Source organism: Palaemon carinicauda, chromosome 5 (genome assembly GCF_036898095.1).
Source record: "Palaemon carinicauda isolate YSFRI2023 chromosome 5, ASM3689809v2, whole genome shotgun sequence".
NCBI classification, from domain to species: Eukaryota; Metazoa; Arthropoda; class Malacostraca; order Decapoda; family Palaemonidae; genus Palaemon; species Palaemon carinicauda.
The window spans coordinates 97567584-97580686 of NC_090729.1; the positions used below are offsets into that span (position 1 = coordinate 97567584).

Here is a 13103-nt window from a genome sequence, read left to right on the forward strand (position 1 = left end):
GTTCCGGCAATTGTGATTCAACTCTTTGTTAGTACGCGCGAGATAAACTTACTGGATGAATGAAGAGTGAAGATTTTCTTCACATTAACGTCCGTTTAAAGTTAACAAAACGCTGTTAGCGTTAATCAAATTCAATCAAGTTAAAGTTAGGCATGAATGTGAATTTGGGGAAAATTGAACACGCAGGCAATGCCTCATGAAAGCGTTAAGATAAACAAATGATCAGTGTTAACTTTAAACATACAATGCAATGGTAATAAAACGATTAAAAGTACTCACTTCTTCCCACCCGAGGGGTAAGGATAGAGCAAACAAAACGTTAACCAATAACGGTCGAATTCAGCAACAAGTCCGGCCAGTGACAGATTCAAAATTATGGGGGTGTATCCCAATCCAGGTCTGACACCCAACATTTTACATCAAATGATTTTGCATGCAAAATTAATTACATTGTGCTTCATTGCGGAGATATGAGAAGTATCCACTAGGGAACTGTTAATGGCATTTACAAAGGGACGTGTCACAGAAGGTGTTGCCCTCGTTGAAGAACAAGACTGATTATGCTTAATTACTAAATTGGGGTGAGCCATTAGTCTATTAAAAGCAATTTCAATTTTACTAGAGTAGGCAGCAAGCACGGGATAGTTTGATTTAACAATGGGATGGTCATTTTGACATCTCCAAAAATTCTTGTAAATACAAAGTTCGTCTCTTACATTACCAACTTCAGTTTTAAAATGAGCCACGGCTTCAGGACCCATGCTAGGAAAATCTATTGAAGCGAGAGCATGAAGTACTAAGTCTGTGTCCTCACAAACAAAGTTGAAAGTTAACTCCTGCTCTTTAAGCCTAGCCATAATCTCCTCGGGGCTGAGCGTTTCCGCCTTAAGGGGTGGAGGGATGTTTACATTACAAGTGTAGTCCGCCATCTTGGATTGACCACGTTTGATGAACGGATTCAGTCAAGCAAAACAAAGGGTAACTGAATTTTTACAGGGACGTCATTATGAAACTTTACAAATTTACAAGAGCGATAAATTAATATTGAAAGCTACTCATGATGGGAGAAAATTGTTTAATTGCAAAAACAAATGTAAATTACGAAATTACTTTAAAATTCAAACTGACCGGGCCTAACAAAGCAGAGTTGCTCGGTCACGTGACGTTAAACACTTTACTAAATTGGATTACTGTATATACGCACGTGGCGATAAATGACTGAATTAAACTACTTATAAGAAATAGAACAAGTTAAAAAGTGCATGGGCTTATTTAGGCAAAGATTTGAGTTAAAAGTTAAAATAACAGGTCGAGGCTGACACAATTGTGGTGACGGTTTCACAGTTGCGGGTGCACTGAGGCGACCACTGAACTATTCAAAGCATAAATAGGTGCACGAGGCAACAACTTAACCGTTAAAGTGCTCCCTCGTAGAAGCTAAACAAAAAGGAAATCTCCCTCACGTGGAGGTAAAACTAAAATATCTTTGCTAATGGACATTATAAAACAAGATATCCTCGCTAAAGGACAAAAACAAAAATCTCCTTGCTAAAGGAAATTAAATGGAACTACACGCAGTAAGTTACGTACGGTAGACAATTACGCACCCTTAGTTTGAGTTGTAAACGACAATTACGCACCCTTTAATTTGGGTTGTAAACAAGATCCGCCATCTGGGAACAAACACGTGGAATAAAACGGACTTGGTGAAATTAAGTGTCTGTGATACTTGTAAGAAGACTTATAATTATGTTGCGCCAATTTGCTCTGTAGGACAAGGATACTTGCTAGGTATACGAGGAACGGTAGCTAGAAAAGTTAAGGTTAGTTAGAGAATGTGAACGACACAAAGGAAGGTAGACCAAGGTACAAAATATTACAAAATAGATATAAAAATAGCAAAATTAGTTGACAGAACGAGTACACCGGTGCTTTCGTTGAGCAGTAAACACGGGCATCTGAACAACACAAAAACCTTAGTTCAAGCAGTTTAGAACTTTCTAGTTATAAGCGGAACCCGCCACAACACGTGGGTGAACGGATCTGAGACAAAGCGAAGTTCTTACAACAAATTGTAGAGAACATTCAAGCAACAAATTAGCCTGGTTACGCAGTTCTTTCCTTAAACACGTGGTCGATATAAAAAGATCATGACAACCAATCTCCCTTCCCAATTAAAGTCTGGGCATTACACATTCGACAAACTGGCTGGTGCGTGTGGGTAAGTGATATAGCGAGTTGATGTATGCTTAATCAAGCTGATTAATTACGTTAATGCTTCATAAGTCAAAGGAAAAAGATCTGGTTCAAAGGACCACTCGTGTGGAGAATATTTTTTAATTAATTAAATATTTGAGTAGGAACTTAGTCCAGGAAAGTCTCCCTACATCAGGTACTCGGAGATCAACAGGGGAGTTTAAGGAGCACTTACACTCAGGGCACAAACACCCTGCTAATAAGTTTACTGAAGTAGTTCCCTAACCCCCACTCATAAATACAAAAAAAAAAGGGGGGGAATTTACTCTGTCGAGAGGCCGGAGAACTCCACACGTGAAAATAAAAGTAATTTGATGGCCTTCTCTAGCTTTGTCAGGTCTATAGTCATCTACACTCTCAGGCTCTGTTTTGACTCCGTCTCAGGGACCCCAGTGAGATGCTGGACAAGAATATTACGTTAGCTAATTATTGAGGCAAACCAAAAAATGGGAGCAGTGATGTAAAGTAAAGTATAAAGTTTAAAGATATGGATCTTTACCTTCGAAGCAGATATTCAATAAGTTGCTCGCTAACACACACTTTTTCAAGTTACTCCTTTTAAAATATCGGGTATATTGTCCCAAGATTAAATACTGAATTCATAATAGCCATAATGAAATAAATGGAGTAGTGAAATACAACGAGGTTTAATTAACCTAATCTTGATTTATTTTACAAATTTACGTACATTAAAAGAAACAGACATCTGAACAACACAAAATGTAAGAAAGGACATGCAAATTAAATAAAATATATGATTGATTAGACTCATGGTTTTCTGCAATAATTGATAATTAAACTTAGGTCAGACACGTGGGCCATGTGACCCATAGACTATGCTAATCTCGAAAGCAAAAAAGGATATGGAAAAAAATATATACTCACAATCCCACCGCACATAGTCCAAAATATGTAATAGCCAGTTAACCTAATCAAGTTAAAAGATAATCTAAACTAAAAGATGGGGGAAAACTAAGTGGCCACTATTTGGTACCTGCACTCCTTGGAATATTGCCTCTGTCCTCAAATGGCTGTTGACCGGATCGTTGCACTCTGCACTCTTGACTGGCTCACCCCTAAAATCTTCACTTTTCGCAAATGTTTACCAGGCTTCTTGGAATATCATCTCTCCAACTGGCAGGTCTCCTGTGTGAGTCTAGTTTTTGGAAGGGAGGCGGGGTGAGCTAGAGGTGCACGAATCCACTGACAACCAGGTCAGTCGGTCACTACGGCTCCCGAACGAATGGGCTGAGGTTGAGGTCGAGAGGGCTCACCTGGCTTCACCTTTCAAGACAAGTGACGGTCACGATGAGCAGGGAAACCGAGTGGAGGTGCCATATCGGGACTTTTTGACAGGGCAATATATTGTTGTAAAGAGTGCATAGGAGGCAGGATTTTGTACAAAACACTCAGAGAAATCTTGATGCTCTAAGGGAGTTTTCATATACAATAACCCTACCTATTCTTGCTTGCTAAAAATTAATGAGCAATGGGCTGGTGCAATGGGCATACATCTTAAAATTAACAGACCTTAATTGGTACTGAGAAATAAAAGCTGCTTTCAAGTCAGCAGTATTAAGATTACTGTATATTCAGATCAGTTTAATATTTATCTCGACCCAAGTAGTTTAAGGAAAGAACCAACATACGCCGGGGTAAGGCCTTTGCTGTGCGTATCTACGCTGTGATGTCACGAGCATGACGTACGCTACTGTCAACAAGTTTTGTTGATTTAAAATAGTCCTCCCAATATTTTGATAAAGAAAACTTGATGTATGAGAAAACGTTTAAGGGGTAGCTACTGTATTATTAGGAGAGAGCCAAAAATACAAAAGGAAGAAGTGAAGAAAAATTTTCACAAGGGCGGTCGGGTACAACAACGAAACACCCAGTCTAGCTGGACTCGGAGAGCTCCGGTTCCCTCATCGTAAAAGCTAAATAACATCCCCCGTAGGGATCCAAAACACCTACAGCTAAAGTAAACTGTAAAGGGAGGTTGGTACTCAACTTAGACGATGAAGAAGAAGCCATCATACGAAGAAAAACTTAAAAAAAAAACCTGATAAAGAGCGCACAACAAAACAAGTGTAGGATATGCTGCGAACAAAGGAATGAGGCATCAGAGAGGATATGTAATGGCTCCACACTTATCCTTCCCCATAGTTGACTAGACTGGGTAAAGTCTATTGGGGGTGCAGATATTTATGGTTATCTTCGGATACGTCCCTGATTATACACGATATTTTCGGATAGTCGTTCCGGGGGTTAGAACCCTGTGAATCCGTGATACCTGACGGTAATTATCTTGCAATACCACTCTCAGAAATATTATACAGTAGGAAGCGGCCAAAGGGAACTTCCATCAGGACGACATGGCTGTAAAGGGAGGTTGGTACTCAACTTAGACGATGAAGAAGAAGCCATCATACGAAGAAAAACTTAAAAAAAAAACCTGATAAAGAGCGCACAACAAAACAAGTGTAGGATATGCTGCGAACAAAGGAATGAGGCATCAGAGAGGATATGTAATGGCTCCACACTTATCCTTCCCCATAGTTGACTAGACTGGGTAAAGTCTATTGGGGGTGCAGATATTTATGGTTATCTTCGGATACGTCCCTGATTATACACGATATTTTCGGATAGTCGTTCCGGGGGTTAGAACCCTGTGAATCCGTGATACCTGACGGTAATTATCTTGCAATACCACTCTCAGAAATATTATACAGTAGGAAGCGGCCAAAGGGAACTTCCATCAGGACGACATGGCTCGAGCCCAAAAATGACGTTCACAAGCAAAAGTTTTTTTTTTTTTTTTTTTTTTTTTTTTAAATTGGTATGTCCCAACTATAACAGATTAAGGCTTCTGGATGGTTGTATTATATTGGCATAAGATTGAACTTTATACTAATTTAAAAAGAAAAAAAATAACTGGGATGCTAGAAAAGGATAAAAATTGCACGTTGAATGTGAAATTTAAAAAAAAAAATAGTAAATTTGTTTTTTTCAAAAATTCATGAAAAATACAATAATTATATTTGGTGATTTTTCTAATACACAAATTGTATAGAATTGTAGATCTTTCACGTGGATGCAACCTTTTTCCAATAAATATATTAGTAAATGAGGTGTAAATGAATAAAAATATAGTTTTTTTTTTCAGAGCAAAAAGGTCAATTTTTTTATTTATATATGTTTGTGTTTCTCATTATTATGACTTAAAAAAAAAGATAAGGAAAAATTAAAGATATATTGGTAAAGCCTATTAAGTTTTTAATAAAATGAATGGATAAAAAATATGCGTGTTGTTGGAAAAATATTGAGCAATTACCATTAGAAAACGAAGTTTTGCAATTTTGTTACGGACAATTTTACGATAACATTTATTGTATAGAAGCATTAATACTTTTATATTGTTCATTACAAACGCTGTGCGTGCCACCAAACACAAAATAAGAATATATGTAAGCAGAAAATGCAAGCATACATACACAAAATCAAATACAAAAGTAGGTCAGGTGGACCACGAAGACCAGGCAAACCTGGTCATTTTCTCACAGACCTCATGAAGTTCATTTCTTTTCTCGTCTTTATATTTACTGTGCAAGGTCTTTTAATCACTTATAACGCAATTGAAATAAAATTAATCATAAATTCAGTGAATATTACAGAAAAACAAGGTCCAACAATACATTGAAATACCGTAAATAGGTCCCATTGGAGATCAGCATAGGCCTGCTGTGTGTGCGCTGCAACTACCCAGTTTCTATTAGGCTCCACATGTCCCTTAACCATCTGCCATCTCATGGTGTGAGTTTCGTTTCCTTCGAGTTTCCTAAAAATAAGTTACGTATGATGCGGCAATTCACGTCATCGTATCACTTATGGCAAAAAATATTTTCACGTGTCATTGCGTCATTGGATCACCAAAAGGCTATGGGAATGGGTTTAGTCTTCTGTGGTTTTTCATGTTCACATGTAATGCCAAGTAATTGTTTGATACCATGGGGATAGAGAAAGGTAAGCTCCCCTCCTTATTGGGATCAATGATATTAATCTTTATTTAGGAAATTTCTGTTACAGATGAGTGAAATCAAAGTTAAGTGTATTCAAGATGGGTGCAGTATTCTTACTGATCCAAGGTGGTGCCATGCCCTCTGTCTGCAATGGTTGCATACGGCAATGAGTAGGGATCCATTAGCAGAAGGCTTGAGAGAGTTATTTTTCTCCTTTATATGTGGGTGAAAAGTTTTGCTATTTCCGGTGTCCTCAGATTATTTACCTAGTGAGCAACTCCAAGATCTCATATGCCCATTAGTATTGGATTTGGCAGTTAGGGATTTTTGTAAGAAGTCATGGTAGACTAAATCCCCAACCAAGTACAAGAGCTTGAATCACAGGTTGATCTATATCATGAAGACTAGGCTGGTTTCCCCATATTTCCTCGAAGGAGGCTTTGGTCTCCCCCAGGAGGCCGCCTCTGGCTGCTTACCCTGAGGTTAGTAAGCTAGTCAGTAAGCTAGTTCAGCGCCAGTTCATGCTTCATGTAGGCAAGCAGCCATCCATCTGGGATTTGGTCAGCTTGCATCATCTGTGGATACCTCAGTTATAGCCCAAATAGTTGAAGAATCAATCTTCCCCCTCAAGGTCCTTCCTTTCTCATAAGCTCCTGCATTTCTCATGCTCTACCCTTACCCTAGCCTGGGAAGTCGATAGTTCCTAGATCTTAGAGTTCTCAGGCTCAGTAGTAAGCTCCAGTAGATACCTATTTTTCTGACCTGACTTTCCCTGGCTTGGTAATGGGGGAGGAATCTGTGGGGACAGTATCCACAGTGGAAGTTGAGGAGGGAGACCTAGCAAGAAATCCTTGGTAATAAGGCACAGGATGTACTTACGGACCTAAATTAAACATTTTTTTTTACTAGAGGCTTCAGTATTACCTGCGATGATGTGGAACTCAAGAACTATCCTACACTTCCTCAAACATGTCGTATCAAAGAATGATCCCCTAGTATTTGCCCCCAGCATACTTCCAAAATAGGTTTTATTGTTGATGCACAGATCTGCTCTTAACAATCTAGCAGGATCAGTGTCAAATGATGGGAGGTGTCTCTTGATAGAAGTCTTATAGATTCATGTGTTTGGAATGACAGTGTCAGGCTAGAAGACTCGATTCCTGTCCAAAATGGTATTGATTGATTTGAGTTTCATTGGGGATATACTGCTAAAGATGGACTTACCCAAAGAATGCATCCTTTTCATAGGGGTCAACCCAAAAGAATTTGAGAGGTTCATGGAACTTGAGGGGTTCGTGAGGTCTTTTTCCTAAAGAAATGGTAGGCTCATGTGAGGATATCTTAATTGGGTGATGATTTTCCATCCATCCCAGAGTATATCAGGACAGCAGAGATCGTAGCCGGGCCAACGTTCTTTAATCTGTCAGTCATGTCTTCTTTGTAGGTGGGTGCTTTTGGGGTTTTCAGATTACCAGTGCAGTTCAAGCAAAGTCGTTGTGCATGCCTAAATATAAGGATTTGCAAAACTTTTTCAGAAAAATATTTGAGATTAGACACCACATTTTGGCTAATTTCGACGTGGAGAAGGTATAAGTAGAGAATTTCCTCTAGAGCAACCTTCTATGTGTATCACTTTTTCTTTAATCTGTCATGGATCAAGCTAAGACTAATTCCCATACAGCTACTATTTCACTTCCACAGAGGTGGAGGAAAAACTTTGTCCCTTTAAAGAAAAGGGAGATTTTTTAATTATAAGGCTTCCACTTTTAAACAGGACTAACAACTTTTCACAAGCCAACCAGCCAAGAAAATAGTATCACATCCTCACTCCGAACTGTCCCCGTAGGAAAACAAGTTACCTCAAGATGATAGAAGGCAACAATACCAAACTTCTCAGCCCTTAGGTGCTTCGAGGAAGTTTCATACGAGCTAAAAGTGATACCCTTCTATGTCAGCATAACTCCAAGGGTGTTCACAAATCTAGCAAAGACAGTGATTAAATTTTTTCAATTGTGAGGAGTTCAGATCATTACCTACGTGGACGACTGGGTAATCTGGGTGGAGACGAGATAGCTATGCCTCACATACACAAATCAGGTCCTGCAAGTTTTTCAGGACTCAGGCTTTTTGGTCTATTTGAAAAACAAATCAAGATTAGTTCCAGAAGGGATATTTCAGTCGCTAGGCCTAGACTGGAATATATCAAAAGCCATATTAACCCCACAAAAGACATCTCAGAAAATAATCCTTAACAAGGTAAATTGTTTTCTCTTTGAGGCGACAGCTGGAGAAGATCTTGGGCCTCCTTTAGTTCCCCTCGATAGTCGACCTACTTATGCAGAAAAGGTTGAAATATCTCAACAGGGTGGGAAGAGCTGCTTTGATGAGATATCAAGACAAGTGATCTCAGTTGCCCAGTTGCTGCAAGAGAATCTTCAGACCATGGACCTCACCAAGGTCCCTCTCCATGTCAGTCCTGTAGGTCCTTCCCACATTATCTATGATTCTTCATACAAATGCAACCAAGTCTGGATGGGGAGATCACTCGGAGAAGACATATGTGTTTGGGAAATGGAGCACCTCACATAAATGTGGAACAGATGGCCGTTTTCCTGACATTGAAGAAGCTCAGTCTAGGAAGAAAGTCTCATATCAAAATTTCTATAAACAACCAGGCATGGGTTTGTTGTTTCAGGAGGGGAGGATCCTGCTCCAGAACTCTCAATGCAGTGATCCTCCCAATTGTGAAGCTTCTTCAGGAGTAGAGCCTATTTTTCTATCTGATCCATATTCCGGGCTTCCTCAACATGGTAGCAGAGAACCTGTCTAGACAGAAGACCCTGGACATGGAATGGAAACTTGTTCCAGAAAATCCTCATTCCAGAAAATCCTCAAGATCATACCAGATCTCCAAGTAAACTTGTTTGCAACAAAAGAGAATCACACACTTTCAATTTACATACATCAGAATGTGGATCCCCAGGCAGTGGCAAGAGATGCCCTAAATTAATACTGGAACAAATGATCTTTGATTTATGTTTTCCTTTAAGCACGATTTCAAGGGTTTATTCGTCCAGAATTTTCAGGGACAGTAGTGCTAATGGCTCCTTAGTAGCCCTTCAACCCATAGTTTCCACTACTTCAGCATTGAAGGCTAAAGTCACACCCTCTTAGATCACTATGGCTATACCAGAGAGTAGGGAATTAAAATATATCTGCAATCTCTTATCTTACCCAGAACCTTCATGCTTGGATTTTCTCCCTTATTTATGGAGAAGAATTGTCCTCCACCGGACAATACCTGTCGGTATGTAAAGAATGGTTACCTTTCCTTAACCCTCTGGTGATTCAATGACACAATGATGTGTGAAAATATTACCATAAGCGATCCGATGACGCAAATTGCCACATCGTACGTAACTTACTTTCGGGGGAGATTCGTCGTAAATACGAGTGTCACTCAGAAAAACGAAATTCACACCATGAGTGGGCAGATGGTTGAGAGATATATGGAACCTTAAAGAAAACGGGTAATAGCATCGCATGCCTGGCAGACCAATGCTGATTTCCAATATGGCCTATTTTTTTCAATTTGTGCTCTCTTAGAAAATTTTTCTAGGAGCGTTTTTGTATATGTAATTAACTGCAATATACATGTCTCATACATGATTAAAAAGCCCATTCTATGCACTTTTGTATGGTATATAAAACAATATAAAAGTATCAACACTATGCATAAAATAGCGTAAAAACACCTACAACAGAATTGCAAATCTTACATAGTTTTCTAATGGTAAATTGCTCAATATTTTTCCCACAATACATATATTTTTTATTTATTAATTTTATTGGAAATTTAATCGACTTTATAATTATTTCTTTATCTTTTCCTTATCTGTATATGTTACTTTTTAACAATCTTTTTCCCAGCTGGTTCCCATTTTTATATGGGGTCACCATTGCAGATGAGTCGTTTCCATCTTTTTCTATTATGCACTTCTGCCTCATCAATTCCCTTCTCCTGTAAGTCTCCTCTCACACAGTCCCTCCATCTCTTTCTTGGTCTCCCTCTTCTTCTTCTTCTTCCTTGAACCTCCATCTCCATAGTATGTCTCCCAACGTGGTCCTCATCTCTCCTCATCAGGTGTCCATACCATCTCAGCCTCCCTTCCTGCACTTTCTTTGATATTTCCACCACCTTTGTCGATCCCCTTATGTAGTCATTTCTTATCCAATCCTCTCTTGTCACCCCAGACATCCACCTAAGCATTCTCATTTCTGCCACATCCATCTTCTTCTCCTCTGTCTTCCTCATGCTTGCTGTTTCCGTTCCATACAGCATTGCTGTTCTTACCACCGTCTTATAAATTTTCCTTTTAATCTCAGTGGTATTCCTTTGTCACAAAGAACTCCTGAGGCTGCTCTCCAGTTGTTCCAGCCTGCCTGTACCCGATGTTTAACTTCATCTTCCATACCTCCTCCTGCGTTAAAGGATCCCAAATACTTAAACTTATCAACTCTTTTTATCTGTTCTCCCCTGAGATGAATACTTTCTCTATCATCCCCCTCACTGGTGGTACACATATATTCTGTCTTAGATCTACTTATTCTCATTCCTCTGTCCTCCAGTACTTGCCTCCATCTTTCCAATTTCATTTCCAAATCTTCCCTGCTCTCAGTGCACAGAACAATATCATCTGCATACAATATGTTCCATGGTACTGCCTCCCTTACTTCTTCTATTAAAAGGTCCATCACTATGTTAAAGATAAATGGGGTCAGAGCCAACCCTTGGTGTAATCCTACTCTCACCTCAAAACCCTCTGTCTCCCCAGCACTGCTCCTCACTCTGGTAAATACATTACGGTACATCTTTTGTATCAGTCGAACGTACTTCTCTGGCACCCTCCCCTCCCTCAGACTCCTCCATACCTCTTGTCTTGGGACTCAGTCATAAGCCTTTTCAAGGTCAATGAATACCACATGCAGGTCTCTTTGCTTTTCCCGGAATTTCTCCATTAGTTGCCTCAGACAAAATACCCAATCTGTTGTTCCCCTCCCCTTCATGAATCCCATCTGCTCTTTACCTATTTCTACTTCTTCTCTTAGTCTGGTATCTATCATCCTTTCCAGTATCTTCAAAAGGTGGGACATCAATTTAATACCTCTGTAATTCCCACACTCTTGGACATCACCTTTCCCTTTGAAGACTGGGATCAATATACTCCCACACCACTCATTTGGTATCTTTTCCTGCTCAAAAATCTTTTTCATGAGATCGTACAGTATATCCTCTCCTTCATCTCCTAATGCTTTCCATGCCTCTACAGGAATCATGTCTGGTCCAGTTGCCTTCCCATTCTTCATCTTCCTCAGTGCATTTATTACCTCTTGCCTAGAGAACCTTATTACCATGCCAAAGTTCACCTGCCCATCCTCTAAATAATCTATCATTTTCTTCATTTAACAGCTGTTCAAAATATTCTTTCCATCTCTTTACAATGTCTTCTTCCTTTCTAAGTACTACACCATCTTGATCTTATTGTTACTTTGTAACAATGAAAAAGTGAAAAAAAAAACATTTTTTTATTCTTATACACCTCACTTACTAATGCATTTATTGGAAAGAGGTTGCATCCACGTGAGAGATCTATAATTCTACACATTTTGCATCTTAGAAAAAACGCCTCAAACATAATTATTGTATTTTCCATGAATTTCTAAAAAAAAATATATAAATATGATTCTTAGCCAAAATTTCATGTTCAACACACATTTTTTATTATTTTTTTAGCATTCCAGGATGCTTTTTTTTTTCTTTTTTTATTTTTATTACATAAGTACTAACTTCATTCTTTTGCCAATACAGTATAATTCGACAAATCAGAAGCTGTAATTAGGTATAGTTTAGATGTACCGATTTTCTACAAAAAAAAAAAAAAAAAAAAAAAAAAAAAAAATGATCTGCATATGTCATTTTTCGGCTAAGGCCATATGTGCTGTACCTCACCCCGACTTTTGTAGGGCCAAAAGCACCAAATGGTTAAGGATATGTCTCCATGACAGATAACCCCCACCTCTTTGAAGAAAGGAAACTTAAGCCATCAACAATCTTATCATATAAATCTGCATTTGAAAAACCTGTTAAGCAGGTCTTTAATGATAACCATCCCGGCCAACTCCTTCAGTGTCCTGGTCTGTCAATACGGTACTCTTATGTTTTGCCATGTTAGATCATTCTATTATTTTCATCAAAGAGTTACTTCAGGAGACTATTTTTCTAATAACTTTAGCTTCGGGAGCCAGAGTAACCGAAATTGTAGCATTATGCAGAGGGCTGGAGTTCCTCATTATCACTCTTGGCAGTCTCTTGATTCTTCCTCCTGGCATCCTATTTTTAATTACAAATGGAGAGCCTCTCCAGAGGTGGGATCCATTTTATATCATGGCTTTACAGTTGCGTAATGGTAATGTATATGCATTATTTACCTTGCAGGCTTACCTGCAGAGATCTATGTTTGCAGAAGGTAGGCTGTTTCAAAATACCTAGAGCAAAAAGCCCTTTTCTACAAGGGCTCTCCACATTATAGTGACTTCCCTCATCAAAAAGACATACCCCCTTTCCATCCATAAAATCAATTTTGGGAGAAAAATTGCTTCCTTATTGGCAGATTTTGCTAATATACAATTTCAGAGCATACAGAGTTTTGACATAGAGTATTTATAAGACACAACATGAAACAAATCATAGTTGCACAACACGCATCCTTGGTGTACAGCTTATCCATGACAACCAAAGGGTTTTAATCTGACCGAAGATAAAACATCTTA

The 13103-nt window shown here is 38.8% G+C and overlaps 1 protein-coding gene across 2 annotated transcripts in view; it reads left to right on the forward strand.

The window, feature by feature from the left end:
• LOC137641375 (DDB1- and CUL4-associated factor 6-like) overlaps positions 1-13103 on the forward strand; it is an 861079-nt gene that overhangs the window by 813240 nt on the left and 34736 nt on the right. The window lies entirely within an intron of this gene.